Below are 22,834 nucleotides of genomic sequence, written 5' to 3'. Positions count from 1 at the left end.
ATAGCAATGTCGGATAGGGATCTCCTGATCAATTCTCTGCAGTCTCAATGCTATGCCTTCCAGCAACTTTCTTAAGCCTAGCCGGCCGTAATGTGATAGTGATCGCTGTCATTTTCCTGCCAACCTCTTTACAGGGACAGCTTCCTTTTGTGGGAGAATAGCGCTCTGTGCAGTTTCCTCTGTTATCACTGGGGCCCTGCACTGCCGGAGTTGCACCATAGCGACCAGGCTGAATGCGCTACTGTGCACACATGGTGTCTCTGCATGTCTTCCAGATCTATCTTCCATTGAGGAAGGACGTGCCCCTGAGTGTCTCTCAGAACAGAGGCTAAGCTCCTTCTAAGTACCATTGTGGCACCAGTGCTATACTGTATGTTGAGCACACTCCACTACCACCACTGTGTACATTATATGCAGGTGTGTGCTACTCCATACAGCCCACCACCTACAGTACATGAACTCACATATGTTCCTGGCTGGATCTGTAGAACCTGCTGCATTGTGTACCTACTGCATTAACCCAGTGTCATCCTGAAATTTATTCTACGTGGTTAATTTATTATTATTATTATTATTATCCTTTATTTATATGGCGCCACAAGGGTTCCGCAGTGCCCAATTGCAGAGTACATATGCACATAATCAAAACAGGAAAACAGTGACTTACAGTTGAAGACAATATAGGACAAGTACAGGGCAACTAAGCATAACTACACCAGTAAACATAGAGATAAGTTCCAGTTGGCCAAAAAACTGCGGGATCTGGGCAGTTGCGGATTATTAAAGTAAGAAAAGGATAAGCACATGAGGGAAGAGGGCCCTACTCGTGAGAGCTTACATTCTAAGGGGAGGGTTAGACAGACAGGGGTGACACAGATGGGGTACATAAAGAGCATGGAACAGAGGGTTAGGTTGAGATTTGGCTAGGTTTGGTAAAGAAATGGGTCTTAAGAGCCCGTTTGAAGTTTTGTAGAGAGGTGGAGAGTCTGAGGGGGAGAGGTAAAGAATTCCAGAGAAAGGGAGCAGCACGTGAAAAATCTTGAAAATAGGAGTGGGAGGAAGTAATCAGAAGATAGGAGAGTCGGCGTGCATTAGCAGAGCGAAGAGGACGGGTGGGAGAGTAAAGGGAGATAAGGTCAGAGATGTAGATGGGAGAGGAGTGGGTGAGAGCTTTGTAAGTGAGTGTGAGAAGTTTGAATTGGATTCTGAAAGGGAAGGGAAGCCAGTGGAGGGCCTGTAGGAGAGGGGAGGTAGACGTAGTGCGTTTGGTGAGTAAGATGAGCCGGGCAGCAGCATTGAGGATAGATTGGAGTGGAGAATAAACCAATCCTGGTTATTCATTGTGCGGACCGACCTCCATTACACTGATACCTACAGTATAGGATCTGCCAATACCTTTTGGAGTCAATTAAGTTTTTGTTAAATACCCCCAAAAACTCACCTATAAGTGCCCCCATGTGAAAGCTTTTTTCGTGAAAAGTGTTTGTGTTGTTTACTAAATGATTATGTTACTGAAAGCCTCAAAGCACCAGAGCAGAGGCCAGCCCTAGGAAGCAGAACTCTGCCTGGACTGTCCTTAGGCGTCTCTACAGGCTGATGGGTGCATGCCCTGAGCATCCAAAGGACACTCTGATCAGCTCGGCTGCAGTGCCAAGTGTGGATTAAAGTTTTTATTAAAACTTCCATTTGAAGCATATGTACCAACTTTGCAACTCTTTCTTTCAAGACAGATAGTGAAGAGTGCTTGACAATACCACACACTGGCGTATCTATAATGGGTGCAGTATGTGTGTGGTGCACATGTGACCCAGCGGTCCGAGGGGGGACCACACAGCATTTTTTTTTTAATACTTACCCTCTGGAGTCCCACGTCGCAGCAGCAGCAGCGGCGCTGCAGAAATCAGTGTGAAAAAGGCACACATGCGTATGCGCAGTAGGAAAATAACTGTGAAAATAGCAAACGCGCCATTTTTGCGAAGACCTGCACATGCACATAGACGCTGGGACAGTGCAAGGGTCACGTCGACAGTGCTGTTGGCTAGGGAGAAGGAGTCCCGGAAGGAGACTGCACACAGGCCTCCTCTTCTCAGAAGACACCCCTGTTACCATGCAAAAAATCCAGTGCAGGTTCCTGAAAAGAGAGAAATAGAGGAAAATGTCAGACAGGCAATCTTCAGAAAGTGGGGACGGTTTAGTACATTGCCCTTCAGCAGTGCTGCAAGTATGGTGGTGCGGGGCGGTACTGCGTACCTGTAAGAAATTGCCAGCCAGTTCGCAGTACCGCCGACCCAACTGCCATTCTTGCAGCCGCTGCTGTATGAGGGGAAGAGAGTGCAGCAAGTGCCTCTCCTGTCCCTCAGTGGTCAGTCCGGTCTCCGGAGTCTGGCGGCAGCAGCGTGTATCTCAATTAAGGCGCCAGTCCATTAGCTAATCAGAGCTCATGGACCGGCAGTTGCAGCTCTTGATTGGCTGCTGGTCCGCGAGCTCTGATTGCCTAACGGGCAGGCACCTCAAATGAGATACATGCCGCCGTCGCCAGACTCCGGAGACCAGACTCAGCACTGAGGGGCAGGAGAGGCGCTCGCTGCACTCTCCTCCCCTCGCACAGCAGCAGCAACAACAAGAGCGGTGAGCGGGGGATATGCACTGTGGGAGCATATCTGGCACTGTGGGTGGGGGCATTTGCATATCTGGCACTGTAGGTGGGGGCATATCTGGCACTGTGGGTGGGGGCATTTGTGTATCTGGCACTGCGGGTGGGGGCATTTGTGTATCTGGCACTGTGGAAGCATTTATGTATCTGGCACTGTGGGGACACATGTGTATCTGGCACCATTGAGGTCATACGTGTATCTGACCCCCCATATGTGTATCACACCCCCATTTTCATTGACCATTCCCCGTGTGGCATGTGGCCACTCCCACTTTTTGACGCACGCACACACAGTACCACTAAGAATTTTTTTGTACTTGCACAACTGCCCTTCAGTGAATCTAAAAGTGAATGGATAAGAAAATTGGACCAATACATTTTTTGAATACACTATTTTCATACCCACCAACAGCCATGATTTTCCAGGAAAGAGGGTTCAATGTCTTAATCATAGTTATTGTGAGCAGAACTATTATATTAGTGCATAGAATACAGCAATGTACATTATATAGTTGGCAGCTAAAGTGTTAATCTTCCTAGGTTCCCCATGTGTGTCCGTCTCCATCTGTCACAGTGACAGGGTCGTTGACAATTGGGTGCTTATATTATTTATGGCGACTAATAAGGGGGGGGGGGTAGCTGGCATTGCCACACATGCAGAAAGTGGGACACTACATAATTTCTCTCACAGCCATAATTCTGCAGAGATAAAACAAGTCTCAGCTGTACCTATGCACGCTGCCTTTAAAAAATATTCACCATGGAGTTTTTGTGGAATTGCCATAATTGATCAACACAAAACCTTCTGTAATGTCACGTAAAATGCTGAAAAACAGACAATGAGTGTGTACATGCAGTAAGTTTGCACTCCCTTCTTTTAAAGGAGCTTGTTTAGCTGCAGTTACAGCTGTGAGTCTATTTGTGGAGCTCTCAGAATCACTGTCACATCAGACCCCTGTAATATGTGCCCAATCTTTGCAGTATGCTGAAGATTCATTTACAAAAAAATCCATGTGTTCCTGATGGGATTAAGTGTTGATCAACCCTCTCTGCACAGTGCTTTTATTGTATTTCCTTTATTCCAGTGCTGCTTTTGTAGTAGCTTTGGGACATTGGGCCTGGTTAAGAAGTGAACGCAGATCATGCAAGGCTGCGATTACTCACAGATTCTCAAGTACTACCCTGCAATGGACTCAGCACACCCTGTGATGGGATCAGTACGTAATCCCGCTGGATGGGATCCCGGCGGTCGAAATACCGACACCGGATTCCCGACCAGCACAATACCGAGAGGGGTGGCGGCAGAACACAGCCCCTTGTGGGCTCGCTGCGTTCGCCGGGCTCGGCACAATAATTTATTCTCCCTCCATGGGTGTCGTGGACGCCCATGGAAGGAAATATGTCGGGATTGTGCCGGTCGGGATTCCGGTGACGGAATCCCGGCGGGATCTTGACCGCAACCCCCTGTGATACCCACTTGTCTTATGTGAGCTTTGCTCAAGTGTGCTCTTTGATCCGATTTCTTCACCATCCGCACACCATCAGTCACAACATCGATTCCTCGAGCAGCCACTGCCTGGCACAGAGTCTCCCTTGTAACTTTCTTAAGATATGACCACTGTGGCTGAGATGCTCTGAAAGTGATCCCAGCCGCATGCTAAAACCCATCCATGACACGCCCATATGACTTTAGGGCACCTTCAAGCCTCCATCCTGAACCGCCCATGGATCACAGATGCCGTCTCACGTAATAGCGATGTCATACGCAGGGGCGCCCTGGCATCTCAGTAATAATACATTCAGGTGGATAAGAATTCCTTACTGTTGGGAATTGCATCAATAAGGATTCCTTAATAACGGGGAAGCAGGCTGCAGATACTGTATTAATGAATATGCCTGTTAGTCATCTACAAGGTCATTAACAAAAGTAATGGAAAGGGCAAATCCCAATGCTGTTCTCTGTGGTGCGCTAATAATTTATTCCAGTGTTATTACGTTCCTTTAAGAACTACCATTTATCTTTATTTTTTTTAACTATTGGCCCCCTCTGTATAAACTCCCCCCGCCCTTCCCCCCTTTCTCCAGTTCTAGTACTCTCATCGTACAGTATGTATTTTATAGAACAGAATTGAATGATTTCACAAAATCTAAATATATCATCTGCACTCGCACAATCCAGTTTGTATCTCACCTCATCATAGAAAGTAATCATGTTTCCCATGCATGAGCGCTCGTCCATACAACCACGCTGCCACTTTGTTATCAAATTATTTCCTACAATGTATTCCAGGATTGCACACCTCTAAATCTCTTCTTTACCCATGGCTGAATTCAGTCTCATCGGTTTATCATTTTCTCACTTTGTCCCTGTTTAACTAATGGTACCAGGCACAACATTGAAACCCTCCCAAACGTGTGACCTACCTATGGGTATATACTGTATACTGATCAATAATGAAATATTGTACGTGTAAAAAAAATGCATATACCTTTTCATAGTAAAGGGCAGGCCATATACACAGACCATATTTTTTTTATTTTATTTTTATTTTATGGGTAAAATAATAAAGTTATATTTTTATAAAAACTAATCAATTCATATTTTAAGTGTGACCAACAATAGAGTCTTTTCCTTTTTTGGTCTTCTGCAAAACTCCTTTGTTTAAATAATTAAGATCACCCTTTAGGAGGACTGCATTTTCCCTTTCTGCCCTTTCGGTTTGTAATAAGTGAGTTTCAGTGTAAATTGTACATTAGTTTATGTTATCGTAATAATCAGCAGGAAATCGCTGATCAGTAACTGAGGGACAATGCAATGCCAGGGCAGGATCTAATATAATTGCATAGGATGGTTAGGTTGCAAAGGAGGCTTACAACTAATGAGTAACCAATGCAAGGAACTACAGTCAGACAGACCAAGGTCAGCAGTCTGGAGCATTCAGTCACATAGCTAATGTCTAGAGTGACCATATTATCCCTTTTAACTGGGACGCTCATGGATTACACAGGTTCTGTGACTGATTAAAACCAGCTGAATGTAGGCTTGAAGTCAGCCTGCCACAGAACCATAGGCGTGCTCAGCACATTTTATTAGGGGGTGCACCGTCAGAGGGGTGTGTCTAGCCCCGCCTTTTGGGCGTGTCTAGCACCATCTATTGATGGTCGAAGCAGTACAAAATATTCACCCTTGTACCAATCCTAATAAAGCAGATACATTGTCAGATGTTGTGGTGTGCACCAAACAAGCACCCCTGATGGCACTCACTGCAATTACACTGCTCCTCCTCAGCCTGGTCTGCCCCCCCCCCCCCCCCCTCTTTCCCCTGCAAGCTGGAGTAAATCACTGACACTGACAGTCGCAGACTAGTACTGCCGCCGCTGCTGGAAAAACAAGTGACGTGTCAATGCTGCTGCGGACCGCTTGCCAGTATTGAATTTGTCTTCCTAAGAGGAACGCTGGCTGCATGCTGATCCTCATCAGTGGCTGGCGTTGGCATAGCATAGAAGGAGAGGGGTGGGCATGTGGCGGGTGGGCGTGCGAGCAACATGACGTAATAAACACATCACATCACGCTGTTTTTGTACATGGAGCTGGAGCCGGGAGTTTGAAAGCCGGTGTCAATGGCACCCTTGATTAACCCAGGCGTCCGGTCAGTAATGCAGTCCTGACAGGGTGCAGTGCAGAGGGGACAGTAATCAGCCTGCTCGGCGATCTGCTGCATCAGGCATGTGAGATCAGGGTTCCAGACATTAGAGGATGCCTGTGCGCACCAGTCCCCCCCCCCCCCCCCCGCGCACACCTATGCACAGAACCTGTGTAATCCATGAGCGTCCCAGGTAAAAGGGATAATATGGTCACTCTACTAATGTCAGTATGTATACCAGTATAATGTGTAGGACTTTGTTTTGACACTCAGGCTTAGCTGCTCCACCCTTAGGAAGCCTTATGTGCTAGTTGAAGACACTCTTTATCTCTAGAGGTTTGATATCACGTCATGAAATAGCTGGAAAGTATAACTGTACTTTATTTTCTATTTGCAAGCACACAGTATAGCAATAATACATACAATAAATGCCAGGGGTTCACCACAGGAAGCGCCTTCCGAGTAACCCTGCCATAACAGGGATATATTCAACCGTTTCCATTGAAGTAATGTCCTGGGCACTAAGCCACACTATTCTCTCTACTGCCAACCGGGCAGGGACTGTTCATGATGTTCTCCTGCTGTTACCATAAATACAAGGTAACCAAGCACACTAGAAGAGCATAAACAAGCCCAACAGGAGCTGCGATACCTCATCAGCACTGTTAAGAAGTAGTCTGAGAGCTAACATGTGAGATCCCCTTTTAATCTCAGTCTGGTTCCCTCAGTAGTATGGCTCAGCAGGACACGTTTTAGATTATTAGAAAATTACAGAAGGTGATTGGTTGATATGGGCAATGTCTCAACTGTGTCTCTCTCTAAGGTTTGATATATCTTCCCCTGGGAAACAAGTGTTAATTGCAGAGCTGATTGGTTGGTACTTTATCGCTCTCCATTTGATGTCTCTTCAAGCTTTGATACACAATTGTCCCATATTTACATTGGGAACTGGAGATCCTGGATCCAGTTAACAATTAGTAAATTTTCTTTCCAGACATGAAGGTCTATGAACTCACTTGCATTTTTGGCACAATATCGCAAACCACCAGTGACACAAGCCCCACAGAGTCTGATGCCAGCAGGTGTCGCTGGTCAGATGGGTGTCGCAGTGCCCTCTGATGATAATAGCTCCTTTGGGAAATATGACCATCAATCTAATGGTGCCTAAATAATCCAGATGGTGACATGTAAGAACAATGTATGCATAATATTTAAAACATATAGAACATCATCCATTTTATGCAGTTACATACACTAGCAAATAGCAATACTAGCCAGAGCGGCTGCCAAGCGGACTTGGCCTTTATTTTCAATGTGGCCAGCAGCAGCGGCTCCTACCTTTAAGGAGGAGGAAGGCTGCTGCAGGTGAGATCCCGGGGAGAGGAGAGAGCTGCTGCTGCCGCCGGCCGGGTCCGCACATGCGCAGTCAGGCGGCGGCTTGACTGTGCATGTGCAAACACCCGGCTTCTAAGGACTGTATCTGCTGCAGTCCATAAAAGCCAGGGTTTGCACATGCGCAGTCAAGCCACCGGTCTGGCAGTCCCGGAGGGAGTATACACCTCCCAATGGGACTGATTGTACTGGGGATAACTAGCAGGTAGGACTTCTAATAGAAGTCATCACTGCCAGTCACTGTGTAGCCAGTACAGTCACAGACTGCAACTGGCTCATTCCCTGCATTGGTAGATTTTACTGGGGGAGCTGCAGTCCTGCAACCCATAGGTAAAATCTGCCACTGGTGCCCAGCATCCTACTCTCACCACAGTTGTGACCACAGTTACTTAATCTACAAAGCCAAGAGTAAATCAGTTTAGATGCCTCCTAGTCTTGGGCCAATAAGGGACTGATGCACAGGTGGAGGCAGAAGCGCCCGCAGTTGCATCTATTGGTAGTCGCCCATCTGCGACTTTATGCAAATGCCAATACAAATTCCTTTCCCTGTGTACAGCCATGCGGCCAATCATGCAGGGACTGAGGTGCCCACTGTCAGCGTCCGAACACGCAGCAATACTGATTAGATGCCACCACCGGTCGCCATATAGCAGATGCAGTTTCTCCATTCGAGTATGGCCTGCTATGAGAGGTCAATTGTACAGACACAAGCAGGAGATTTGTGCGATGTGATGTAGATGCATGCGGTGACAGCAAACATCTCTTCTACGTCCGTCATCGGAAGTACATACACCTGTAAACCAGGGCCTAACTGTGCACAGTAAGCAACAATTTTATGGTCAATCAATAGGCCAAATGAATTTAAGGATTCATATGATTCCTAATTACTATGTATTCTGCTACTATGGGTTCAATAATTAAATTTTTAATGATTTGATCAAAGCACAAGGTATTTATCCTAGTAAAGTTGGTGGTGAATTGAATTCCCCCCGAGGCACGTGCCTAAGGGTGACAATTGCTGTGCGGGGCTGCACCACTTGCTCACTTGCACAAGAGCACTGGTAGGCTGGTGCTTCTTTGCAGTTGGAAGGCCCCAACAAGTAGGTGGCACTGACATGATGAGGGGGCAACCAATATGTTGAGCCTAGGGGCGGCCTGACCCCTAAATACGCCCCTGAGTATATGATTATATGCCCTTCTTGGTCAAGAATTGATTAGGGTTCATTGGACCAATTGTATTAATCCATAAGAAGTGATACAGTGGAGATGGATAAAGATTGATAAAGTACCAGCCAATCAGCTTCCTAACTGCCAGGTAACAGGCTGTGTTTGAAAAATGACAGTCAGGAGCTGATTGGCTGGTACTTTATCACTCTTTAAGGCTGAATACATTTGGGCCATTATACTGTATCTACTCTGTATATTTCCAGTCTGAGTGTATGCATTGGTTTGTATTGGCATTTCTCCATCTTTTTTATCCAGTTGTACATTTTTAAAGAATATGCTTAGTGCTTTATGAATAATTAAATGCAACATATTTTTGAATTATACATTACACTCCTGCATTGGAAATTTTATTTTGACATCGTATTTGCCTTTGATGCAAATGATGATGCATGCAATAGGAGAACTGGAAAGAATATTAACTAACTAAACTTAAAATCTAAAGTGATACAATGTAAAAGACATCTTGCAACATCAGCAAAGTATAAATACACTAAATCACATTGTATTAGGGATGGATGTTGGAAGCCCATCGTCGAATGGTGGGTGGGCTTCTGCCATCGAATCATGCAGTGTGATGGTTAGGTTCTATTGCATTTAAACCACTGAATGGTAATGCCATGAGCAAGAAACCTGATTTGAGCATGTGCAAGAGTGAACAGTATCCATGCTGCATCCATTCCAGATTTTTAACATCATCAGATGATTATCTCTTCCACACAAATCAATGGCAGCAAACATCGGAAAGCTACCATCAAATAATAAAGACACTGCCATCGAAAATATACTATTGATGGTTGAGCACTATTAACTATCAATGTCCATCCCTGCATTGTATGTAGTTTTTTATCCTTCCTATAAACCAGGGGTGGGGAACCTCTGGCCCGTGGGCCGTATACTGCCCGCAAAGCCTTTTGTTCTGGCCCACCCGCTTGTGTTGGCGAGACACGCCGCTGCTCAGTCCGGCGACGGCGTGTCTCAGCTGTCAGGGCAGGGAGGAGAGCGCAGCTACATGTCCGGCGGCAGCGGCGGGTAAGATCTCAAACCAGCTGCCGGTTCGTGAGCCAATCAGATCACGCAGACCGTCAGCCAATCAGGAGCCGCCGCTGCCGGTTCACGAGCTCTGATTGGCTCACGAACCGGCGGCTGGTTTGAGATCCTATATAGCCGCGCTCTCCTCCCTGACCTGACACCTTGATAGCAGAAACACCCCGGACGGAGGAGCAGCAGCAGCAGTGAGCAGCACAGTGGGGTGGGGGGGGGGGGGGGCACTGTGGGTGAATCTGTGTATCTGGCACTGTGGGGGCATTTGTATACCTGGGACTGTGGGGCATTTGTATACCTGGCACTGTTGAGGCATTTGTATACCTGGCACTGTGGGGGCATTTGTATACCTGGCAGTGTGGGGGCATTTGTGGATCTGGCACTGTGGGGGCATTTGTATACCTGGCACTGTGGGGGCATTTGTATACCTGGCACTGTGGGGGCATTTGTGGATCTGGCACTGTGGGGGCATTTGTGGATCTGGCACTGTGGTGGACATTTGTGGATCTGGCACTGTGGGGGCATTTGTATACCTGGCACTGTGGGGGCATTTGTGGATCTGGTACTGTGGGGGCATTTGTGGATCTGGCACTGTGGGGGCATTTGTGGATCTGGCACTGTGGGGGGGGGGGGCATTTGTGGATCTGGCACTGTGGGGGGCATTTGCGGATCTGGCACTGTGGGGGCATTTGTGGATCTGGCACTTTGGGGGCATTTGTATATCTGACACTGTGGGGGCATTTGTGTATCTGGCACTACACTGGCATATGTTTTCTCTGGCACTGTACTATTGGGGGCATATGTGTATCACGTCCCATTTTAATTGGACACACCCATTTTTTTGCACAGCGCGCGCACTTAGTACCTCTGAGGAGCAGAACTACTGAGGGGCAGGGTAATTTTTAAGTTGATCATTTTTGTATGGCCCCCGAAGGATTTTATAAATATCTAAATGGCCCTTGGTTGAAAAAAGGTTCCCCACCCCTGCTACAAACCATTGTTCTGTGGCATCAGCTATATAAGGCTCTGTTAGTGTTTATGTTTTTGCTTTCAGAAGGCCCTGCTTGTGTGGAACTTGTGTGTTCTCCCTATGTGTGGTGTAGGGATCCTCTGGGCACTCTGGCTTCATCCAACACTCTAAAAACATACACTGTACAGTAGGTTTATTGTCTGCTGACTATAATGTACCCTTGTACATTTATGTTTGGGAATTTAAGCTGTTAGCTCCATCAGGTGAGGAACATATGTAAATGACATATATTCCTTGTACATCATTGCACAATCAGTGTCACTATATAACTAAATTATACTACCAATATAGAAGAAATACAATGAAATAGAACCAAGGTGCTGTCAGTCAATGTCTCGGAACCAGGTCTTTCCAGACAGGATACTTTAACAGTGTCCACTTCCTACAAGCAGTGGTCGAAGTGGAAATTTTGAAGTGGGGGTATACAAAAGTCAAGGACGCAATTATCTGCGCGCGCACTCCAGAAAAGGGGGAGTGGTCACCCAAAAGGGTGTGTGTCCACTGTAGTAGAACCCCCTTATACTATCTAGTACTGGTGCTCCTTTCACCTTATAGCACACGGTACAAGCCAAAATTTACATTATAGCACACGGTACGAGCCGAAATTCACATTATAGCACACGGTACGAGCCGAAATTAACATATAGCACACTAAATGAGCCGAAATTCACATTATAGCACACTGAATGAGCTGAAATTCACATTATAGCACACTGAATGAGCCAAAATTCATATTATAGCACACAGAATGAGCCAAAATTCACATTATAGCACACTAAATGAGCCGAAATTCACATTATAGCACACGATATGAGCCCAAATTCACATTATAGCACACTGAATGAGCCAAAATTCACATTATAGCACACTGAATGAGCCAAAATTCACATTATAGCACACTGAATGAGACGAAATTCACATTATAGCACACTGAATGAGCCGAAATTCACATTATAGCACACAGTATGAGGCAAAATTCACGTTATAGCACAATGAATGAGCCGAAATTCACATTATAGCACACTGACTGAGCCGAAATTCACATTATAGCACACTTAATGAGCCGAAATTCACATTATAGCACACTGAATGAGCTGCAATTGTGACAGCAGGGACAGCCAGAGTGACGACAGGGAGAGAGAGCGTGACGACAGGGAGAGAGAGTAATGACAGGGAGAGGGAGTGACGACAGTGACAGCAGGGAGAGAGAGTGACGACAGTGACAGCAGGGAGAGAAAGAGAGTGACGAGAGTGACAGCAGGGAGAGAGAGAGTGACGAGAGTGACAGCAGGGAGAGAGTGACGAGAGTGACAGCAGGGAGAGAGAGAGTGACAGCTGGGAGAGAGAGAGTGACAGTAGGGACAGGGACAGTAACGATAGTGAGAGAGGGTGACAGCAGGGGAACATTACCTGACTCATTTGTTGCGGCTGGTGGCTGGCGGCGGTGAGTGGCTGGTGGCGGTGAGCGGTGTGCGGTGGACGGCTGGCAGGCGGCTGGCAGCGGTGAGCGGCTGTGAGCTAGTACAGCACTCTACACAGCCGCCGGCCGCCGAGCAGGGACGGGAGCGCCATGTGCAGCAGGATGGCCACTTCCCTCGCCTCCTGCTGCACTTTAATTTCTGGGGGTCAGTGGAAGAAGTGGCGGTATACCATACCGCCGTATACCGCTCCACTTCGACCACTGCCTACAAGTGTAGTACTCTTCAATTAGGCCATCCAAGTATCCTATCATGTCTCCAAAGAGAACATGCAAGAATGAAAAGCAAGCAGTAAGGATACACAATCACACGGAATTCGCACCAAGCAGGAACCTTCACTACACTAACATTAAAGTAGTGCCCTATGTTCACCTGAAAAGGTTTCATAATGCATATGGCCCATGAAATTACTTCTCATCCACACGAATGACACATCAAAAGTCAAGACCCCGATCACACTGACCTTAAAAGAATGCCCTATGTTCACGTAAAGGCTTCTTTGCATTGGTGCTAGTTAATCAAAGGGTTGGTGTCCACTCAAGTATCTGATCACTTGTATCCTCAGGTGGTGTAATAAAATCATGGCTCAAATGGAAGTAGAACAAACCATATACAATTTATTGGTCATAGAAACCACAATTAAAAAACAGGATAAAAAAAATACATGCTTATTTTCAAATATAAACAAGAAAAAATACAAATGGCAAAGTAGAAAAACCACAAGTCAGGGGTAGTATAGGTATAAAACCCCTGACTTGAGATATTTAACCCTAGATTGGCTGAGATAACCCGAATAAGGGCAGATAAACCTTCCAAGTACAGACTTAAGGAAGATGTCTCTACCACAAGGTCAGTATAAAGTTCTTATGTATCCCGGCCAACCACAGGGGATTTTTAATTGTGGTTTCTATGACCAATATATATTTATCAAACAATTCTATTGGGTGGCTCCCCCAGATGTACAATAGTGGGATTGGGTGACTGTAAATATGGAAAGCCACTTTAATTTTTTTCTTCTACCAGCTAATTTATTGGAGTCATCAAATATTCTGTAAAGAAAAAAAAAAGCTATTATTTCTCCCATGGACGTTTTTAAACCATGTACTGCTCAATAGGCCTACACCAGTCAAAAATATGTACACCACCAAGTGACACTAAATCAGTATCTAGATAGGAGAGAAACACTATAGATGTGATATACTGTATGACAGGCCACCCTGTATACGGAAACTATCTGTCTTCTAAAGCTCATGACGAACTGCAGAGATGATTTTGCATGGTTAATTAGCGGGCTAATGCACCATTAAAGGTTTTTCTTAATCCCATTGCTCATTTATTGGTGTGCTCCCAGTCACTTACTCAATTTCACATGGACTCTGTAGGATTATTGATTGAATGAATTAACCCCTGCACTCCAGAAAGATGGTAGAATGGAAAGCAGAGAGGGAAGGAAGAAGGAGAAATAAAGTTTCCCCTTTTTTTTTTTTTTGCTTTATACAGCTTAGTTTGAGGAGGGGTATATCTGCCGATGTAAACAGAAGCATGGTGTGGAATTGGTTATTACCTGATATTATCATCTGTTAATAGGATTTCCACCATACAAGAATTCCATTAACAGGTGATATAAGGAGATAACCACTATCACATTGTACAGAATCTTGCCTACAGATAAGAAAAGCTTGTCCCACCCACTGTGTCCTATTCCTACCCGCTGTAAAACCTCTGATCCTGTTTAATGCTTGCTTGATTGGTTGCCTTCAATACCCTTGTTAGCTTTCTGCATTGCTAGTTGCTACTACATACAGGGTAATCTTACACTGAAGCATGTTTCTTACAGATGCAATGTTAATACCAAATGGAAAACTCTTTCTTGTATTCAGTATAATAAACTGGGTTGGTAACTTTATAAGCAGTTGATAGTTTAGAGCTGGTGTGGGCATCTGTACGCTCTAGTCACAAAAGATTCCCCAACATTCCTGTGTATAAAGGCCAAGAAGTGGATGAGATAGAAGATGGGGTAGAGCAAGGACCCACATACATGGTAATGAGATATATCATCACCATGCCAAGCGGCTTCTATTTCCCCTCCTCCATGTGCCAAAATTCTTTGTCATCTCTGAGCAGAGATCAGCTCAGCTCCATTTTTATAGCACAGCTGTGTGATCTACAGTATATAATAATCTGCTATGGTCTGTCCATCTCTGACATGTGCAGTAGGAACCAGTGACGTGCGGTGCCTCCTGAGCCATTTAGCTCACTGCACGTCCCTGATAGGAACCCGGACGCATGACTCAAGAGTCAACGGCTCCCGTTGCTGGGGTGGAGGTCCCGCCAAGAACTAGGTAAGTATAGGAGCAGGATGTAGAGGGAGATGAGATGGGGGCGGAGAAAGGGGGTGGAGTCGTTTGATAATCGCTCGATTAGTGAATTCTGTAATTAGCGATCTATGCTGAAATAAGCCCCTTATACAGTTTTGTTCTAAAATAGAAGCTGTGCGAGTCTATATATGCCAGTACACTATCTGCACATTCCTAGTTACTAGGGGACGTGGGAAAAATTGCCTGTGATAACGTCTTATACATAGAGAGAGAGCAAGGAATAAAACCGTTGTATAAATTGGTTCTCTATTTAACAATGTATCATATTATTTACTCTTTTCATTTTTCAATCATTAAAGGAATACTAAACAATACCAATAAAATTACTGACTGGATAGCTTTACTCTATGTTCCCTTACACAGAAATCAATTACAATGTTACATCATATATAAAGGGACAAATTATTGGGATTTGGTAGATGTGTTTTTTTATTGGGGTTGCCAGAAAAAATCTGATATGTGTAATGATAAAACAACATTGGGGGATCCCTCATTTTCTTGCTGTCAGATTCAATTGAGAAGACATTTTAGTTACATAACAGTCAGGAGCCTGTCACCCAGCACAGAAGATAAGATAGGCAGTAACTCACTAGCTGTGCTATCACATTCATTCTGTCAGCCGTGCCCAACATTAACCTACTTGCCGCTGACACTTGTGTGTAGAGTGACAGCCTGCCTTCTTCCTTGTCAGAGATGATACACCAGCAGCCTACATAAAACGAAGGCAGCCATTTTATTGGCTGAATTAACCACTTGCCTGGCATGGTGGCATCAGATGCAACCACTCCGGCAAGTGCTTTATCTGACCTGGTCGCACAGGATATGACTAGTCAGATAAACAGTGTGTTCAGCAGGGAAGAGAAACTTCCCTCCGCTGCGGCTCTCAGAGGGACCAGAAAGGTCTCCCTGCCTTCCCACACCCTCCCCCAGTGTATGCCATGCTGCCATTCACTGCTGATGGGTCAGCATGGCAGGACCCCCCACCCAGCAGCTGCAGACTGCAGCAGCCGCTGGGGAAGAGTAAATCAAACCCCCCCAAGCACCCAACCTCCGCCTCCGCCCCCCCCGCAGTGTACCTGGCAGCTGTCCCCGCTGTTAAAATGGAAATCACAATGGTCGCAATGTTTCTGATGGTTGCAATGTTCTGATTGTGCCGATCGATAGTCCAATTTTTGGGGGGTAAACAACTTTTTTACAAATATTAAAAAAAAATAACTATTTTTTTTTAACTAAAATAATTTTTGGATAAGGTAAAATTCATGTTCTTCACCTAATTTACTCATAAAAAAAATGACAATTTCTGAGCGTTTTTTGGGGAAAAAATCATCAGTTACAGTAAGTGGTTAATATTCAAAAGAACACAGTACAAAGTTTATAAGGAACTAATGAAAATGAATGGGCCATCGGGCACTTTGCAATGTCACTAGTTCCCTGTGAATTGCAAGGCTGGATATTGATTCAGAGTGTTGACATGTGTGGGCTATTTGGTGGCAGTAATAAGCAGAGTAAGGGCTAGAGGCATCATCGCTTGGACAGTGATAAGATGGAGAGTGAAAAACTACCAGCCAATCAGTTCCTAACTGCCATGTCACAGGCTGTGTTTGAAAAATGGCAGTTAGGAGCTGATTGGCTGGTCGTTTTTAACTCTCCATTTTATCACTTTCCAAGCGATGATGCATCTGGGCCTAAATGGTATACGCCTGCGGATCCACCAAATCCACCAAACAGCTCCGGACTCAACCAGTTTTGTGTATTATTGAGCAGTAGTTTGTCACTATCTGGATTGAGCGGAGCTTGAGCATAACTCTCAACAGTCACAATTCCAGCGGGACAGTCCCACTATTCCTGCGGGCAGCAGTGTCCCGCTGGTGGGGGGATGGTTGGGGTTCCTTTGATCACCCGCTGATCTGCTCTGCAAAGCAGTGAGTGTTCTCTGAATAGATGCTGTGCACCTGCACACGTCATCTATTCAGTCAGGGGGGGATCCGGGTGCTACCCAGCTGCTCAGGGGGCGCTGGGTACTCCCCCAAAATGGCGAAAACCGGTCTGTGCTGCTAGGCCACGCCCACTCAGTTGAGATCACGTCCCTCACACAAGAGGCCACCCCCCCATTTCAGGATACACCGCGCAAGGGTCCCGATCCCCTCCTGACAGAAGTTAGGAGGTATGGCTGGAGCGGAACATACAGAGCACCAGACAGTGATGTACATGGATAGCAGCATGCTGTGATAGCAGAATATCTGGGATATCCCAGGGTTTCTCAGAAGCTACATGGAACTTGCCAATGACCCACTGTGGTGCTCATACACAGTGACACAATGACGATGCGCATGTGCAGAAACTAAACCGTCAGCCATTTTGGTAAAGGTCAGGTGCTTCCCTTCAGGAGCTCCATGGAGACAGTGCAGTAACGCACTCCATGTTTTGACACTGCCCACAAACCTGACTTCCTCCACTGCATATAGGTGGCAGACACTCTGGGTCAAAACTATCACCAAAATTCCCTTACTCTTACACAGAGAAGTTAAACTAATTACAGTATGTCATCTGTTCCCACAAAGGCAGCCCCAGAAGACATGAAGTAATAGAGAAATTATGGGACTTTCTTTTGGAGCAGCTAACATAATAAAAGTAATGAAAATCGGCCTGGCCTCATGGGTGGTCACACTCACATCAGCCTAAATGTCTGGTACTGACACAGTTAACCCTTGAACAGTTTGTTGCAAAAATATCTCCATATATATGTTTCTCCCTAATTAAAGCTACCCTACATTAGCTGTTTGTATATAAGGTACCACATGCAGCTGTACCAGATGTGAGATATTTGATTATCTGGAGATACTGTACATAGCTGCTGGGTTAGTAGCACAATGATACAAGGCACGTTCAGGATAGCCTCCAAGCTTACTGAATTCAATGTGCAGAAATGATTTCAGCAAATTGCTACCCCGGAATTGGAGCCCGTTGATGCCAAGTCCGTCCCAGTCTCAAGGTGCATACACACGGAGCGATATAACTGAGCGATTTTGACTATATAGTCAAAATCGCTCAGAAAGTTAGTGCAGATCGCTCCGTGTGTACACAGCCAGCGATAGCGATGCGCGTCCCCGCTAGGTCGCTATCGCTGGGAAAAATAGTCAGTGCAGGCAAGTCAATTTTGGCTATGTCGCTGCAAAAGTTAGTCAAAATCGCTAACACTTTAAGAGGCCAGCGATTTTTCCCAGCGATAGCGATGTGCAGGCGGCGGTGGTGCGGGCGGCGGCGGGTTGTGGCGGCGGTGCGGGCGGCGGCGGGTTGCGGTGGCGGTGTGGGCGGCGGCGGTGCGGGCGGCGGCGGGTTGCGGCAGCGGTGCGGGCGGGGGAAATTTACCTTTCTATTGCAGAGTTTGGCAGCGGAGCGGTACCAGTTTCAAAAATGGCGCCTCAGCGTCATTTTTGAAATTCAAGATGGCCGCCGCGAGCCAATCACGGCTCGCCGCGTCATCGCCCCGCCCCCTCCCGCTGACTTATATAAGTCAGCGCGAGGCAGCGGCTGTCAGTCCGACGGCGGAGGAGGAGCGGAGAAGAGCTCCTGAAGACGCCGTGGAAGTCCTGGATGGGCGGCGGCTATGCAGAAGAGCTTAGCAGCCGCCGCCCACCAGGTGAAGATGCTGGAAGTCCTGGGAAGGCGGCGGCCATGCAAAAGAGCTTAAAGGCCGCCGCCTCCCAGGTGAAGACGTCGTGGAAGTCCTGGATGGGCGGCGGCTATGCAAAAGAGCTTAGCAGCCGCCGCCCACCAGGTGAAGACGCCGGAGCAAGACCCCAGAAGCCCTGGGGAGGTGGCGCCCCCCCAGGTGAAGACGCCGGAAGCCCTGGGAAGGCGGCGGCCATGCAAAAGAGCTTAAAGGCCGCCGCCCCCAGGTGAAGACCCAGTTTAATAAAGGATTTTTAAAAGAATGTGTTGTGTTTTTTTTTTTTTATATTTTCTTTACAGGTGGTCTACAGGTGCCAGTGGGCCCTTTATGTCCGGGCATGCTGGCACTTGTGGTTCTCCAAGTGCCAACATGCTGGGGCAGGCTTGCTGGGACCTGTAGGCCTCCTGTAAAGAACAATATTACTATTGAAAGGCTATCAGCCTCCCATCCACCGGGCCACGGATGGGGGGGACAGCCTCGGGCTTCACCCCTGGCCCTTGGGTGGCTGGAGGGGGGGACTCCTTGATTTAAGGGGTCCTCACTCCTCCAGTGTACCCCGGCCAGGGGTGACTAGTTGGGGGGGTAATGGCACGGCCGCAGGGACCAATATAAAAGTGTCCCCCGGCTGTGGCATTATCTCCCTGGCTAGTGGAGCCCGATGCTGGTTTGGGAAATACGGGGGACCCCTATGTCTTTTGTCCCCCGTATTTTTTAAACCAGGACCGGACGCAGAGCCCGGTGCTGGTTGTCTAAATATGGGGGATCCCTACTCATTTTTTCCTCTGTATTTTAACAACCAGGACTGGCTCAAAGAGCCCGAGGCTGGTTTTACATAGGAGGGGGGACCCCACGCAAATTTTTTTTTTTAACTTTTAGCTATTTAAATACCAGCCACCCTGTAAATTCATCCTATATATGACACTCATCCCCTTATTTAAATGAGATAGTCAAAATCTCCCATAGCCAAAATCTCCCATAGCCAAAATCTCTTGCATAGTTAGACAAAATCTCTGGTAAAGTTAGTCAAAATCTCCTACTGCCAGTTCAAGGGAAAAGTTAGTCAAAATCTCTCATAGCCAAAATCTCTCCGTGTGTATGCACCTTCACACTTAGTTAGAACAGCCGTTTATTTTGTCATTCCTTATTGCTCAGGTTGTTTCCTTTTGGACTGAGCATAACTGCAAGAGAGGACCTCACTGGCATCTAAGGAGGGAAGCAGGACATGGAAACCAGCTTTTGTGAGGCCTCTAATATGAAAGATATGGTACTGTAGAATATCACAGGAACTAAAGAACACAATAGTCCACTTAACAATTCTTCTCTATTTTATGCCACCGGCTTATTAAACTGTTGTCCTTGGACCATCTTTGCTATAGATTAATACATACAGTATGGCAAAGTGCATTTGAAGTGGAATAGTACTATAGATTTTTAGTTATAATTACTTCTATTAGATATCTATTCTACAGACCCTATCAAGTAGTACTTAACATGATCCTGGTAATTTTCTTATGAAGCGATGGAGAGGGCCATTACAGTATGTGGTCATCACCCAATATCTTGGGAACACAGCTTATCAATCCACTAACAACCAGTTGCTTGACCAGTTGCTAGCAGATTGTTAGGTTGTATTCATGTTGTTTCAGGTTGTGGTGACAACAGTGTCAGGTGGTGGTGGCAACAAGGTGCAGCAACGCCCCCTTCAGCAGAGTCACTGCATTAATGAATTGGGCCTAAAATTGTTAAAGTGGTGTGGCCACACCCCCACGTTGTGTGTCATACCCCATTTGTCTTGGTGTGGCAATGGCTACATTTACATATCCAGGGGGATATGTGTCAAACCTTGGAGAAAGATAAAGTACCAACCAATCAGCTCCTAACTGCTATTTTTTAAACACAGCCTGTAACATGACAGTTAGACGCTGTTTAGTTTGTACTTTTTCTCTCTTCACTTTAACTTCCTCCAAGATTTGAAATATCTCCCCCACAATTTTGATTTACCACACAAAATGGCTGTCTCAGTTACCCATATCTCAGTGATGTGATTACTTCCTAATGAACTGATAGTCTGCATTTTTTTGATGATGGGTTCAGCCCACAAAGTGATTGTATCAACTGGGTGTAGCAACAGTCAAACTCATTACAAACACTGAAAATCCCAAAGCTGTTTTTTCAGATGACTTGTGCTGTCCATTCACCGTAAGTAATGTTTATTTCTATAGCACCACCAATTTTGAAGCATTGTTGTCAGGGCCGTCTTTTCGTATGGGCTCAATGGGCTCTTGCCCAAGGGCCCCAGGAGTGTAAGGGCCTTCGGCTGGTAGCTGAGGGTCCCCTCTTTCCAGGGGTACCAGGTTTTTGAAAATCGGCCGTGGGGAACTGGAGATATCCGACTTGAAAGCAGGGTTCCCCATCCAAGCCTGTTAATTGCTATTAGAAAGATATCTCTGGTTCTGTCTGACTTAGAGTTTCTCTGAGTGGATAACCAAAAAGCTGCAACTCTCCCCTTTTGGTGGACACTGGCAGCGTGTCTCTACTATGCCCAGAACCAGAGATATCAGCCTTCCAGCAGCTGGTCCCTGCTCCAGCTCCACATGCCTAATATGCAGTTTTAGACTTTCGTTGGTGGATTGCTCTGGCTCTGGAACTCTGATCCCCAAGTCCCAAGTACCTTCTGAAAGGTGGGACTCTCTAGTTTTTTTTATCCCATTCAAAGCTAAGAAATATATTTTCAGGAACATGAGATATCTGCAGTCAAGCAAGCTGCCCTCCCACCAGAAAATTATAAATATTAAGCCCACTCTACTATCCACCCCTCCCCTACGTATTAAACACACCCTAACACCCTGGAAGTCATGTACCAGGGCCCCTTCATTCAGCCCAGTGCCCTCTTCTACAGTTTAGCCCCATCTGTGCAGTAAAGGAGTAATTATCAGAAATTACTGCTCCAGGTCCTACATGCTGAGCGGAGGATAGAACACCCCCTACCGCCCGCGGGACATCAAAGCTGCCACTGATAGCACCCCCCAGCCCTACCGCTGGAGGATGGGCAGGGGGCCCAGTGCATTGCTGTGCCCAGGGGCCTACACTGCTGTAAAGACGGCCCTGATTGTTGTACACAGAATAAATGTAATTACCCTCATACTGAAGTTTATTAACGTTGAATTTATAAAGATTTAAGCAAACAACAGCTCTCCCAATAAGAGCTGTCCTTTGCGGTGTGGGGACTTTCAGGTTTATGACCATGGGGTCCTTCTATGAAAGCGTCATATGGCACGTGTGCCGCGAGGGATCCGATTGGATCAATTTCAGAGAGAAATGTGAAAAGTAGCTTCTATTGAGTAACACCTTCTAAAGATAGCGTTACCCACCGGGTTCACGCTCCAGAATGTGTCGCATTTTGGAGCTTGGTGCATATGCCAAAAGCGGCCAAACATCAGAAAACTGCATTTTTGGAGGTTTGCCCACAAAAAATGGCCACTTATTGCATCCTGCCTCAGGTGAGAGAGGCTCAGCTTATTCTGACTGTGCTCTGGGTGTCCTGGGACAGAAAAAGCATCCCCCCCCCACCCATTATTTTGAAACAGGAACATAAGGCGAACCCTGGCACCCAGTGAGAGTACTTGCTATAATGCCTTTAATAGATAGATAGATAGATAGATAGATAGATAGATAGATAGATATAGATTACCTACGCATACAGAAAACTCCAAAGAAAATGGATATGGACACCTATCCTCTTATAGTATTATACCATCATTTATGAACTTCATTGGAGAGCTCTTTCTTAATTAGCTACTTAACCTTTATTTTAAATCACACATTTCTTAGGCTGTGTACACATCAGAATTATGGGGGTCATTCCGAGTTGATCGCACGCTAGCTGTGTTTTTAGCAGCCGTGCAAACGCATAGTCGCCGCCCACGGAAGAGTGTATTTTCGCTTTGCAAGTGTGCGAACGCCTGTGCAGCCGAGCGCAGCAAAAACATTTTGTGCAGTTTCAGAGTAGGTCTGAACTTACTCAGCCCTTGCGATCACTTCAGTCTTTTTGGTGCCGGAATTGACGTCACAAACCCGCCCTCCAAACACCCGGATACGCCTGCGTTTTCCCTACCACTCCCAGAAAATGGTCAGTTTACACCCATAAACGCCATCTTTCTGTCAATGGGGGTAATTCCAAGTTGATCGCAGCAGGATTTTTGATAGCAATTGGGCAAAACCATGTGCACTGCAGGGGGGGGGGGGGAGCAGATATAACATGTGCAGAGAGAGTTAGATTTGGGTGGGTTATTTTATTTCTGTGCAGGGTAAATACTGG

The 22,834-nt window shown here is 46.2% G+C and overlaps 1 protein-coding gene across 2 annotated transcripts in view; it reads left to right on the top strand.

Moving 5' to 3' along the window:
- LRRTM4 (leucine rich repeat transmembrane neuronal 4) overlaps window positions 1–22,834 on the top strand; it is an 871,250-nt gene that overhangs the window by 809,076 nt on the left and 39,340 nt on the right. The window lies entirely within an intron of this gene.

The sequence above is a fragment of the Pseudophryne corroboree genome, chromosome 6 (genome assembly GCF_028390025.1).
Source record: "Pseudophryne corroboree isolate aPseCor3 chromosome 6, aPseCor3.hap2, whole genome shotgun sequence".
Lineage (NCBI taxonomy): Eukaryota > Metazoa > Chordata > Amphibia > Anura > Myobatrachidae > Pseudophryne > Pseudophryne corroboree.
This window is presented reverse-complemented; position numbering and strand designations above follow the sequence as displayed.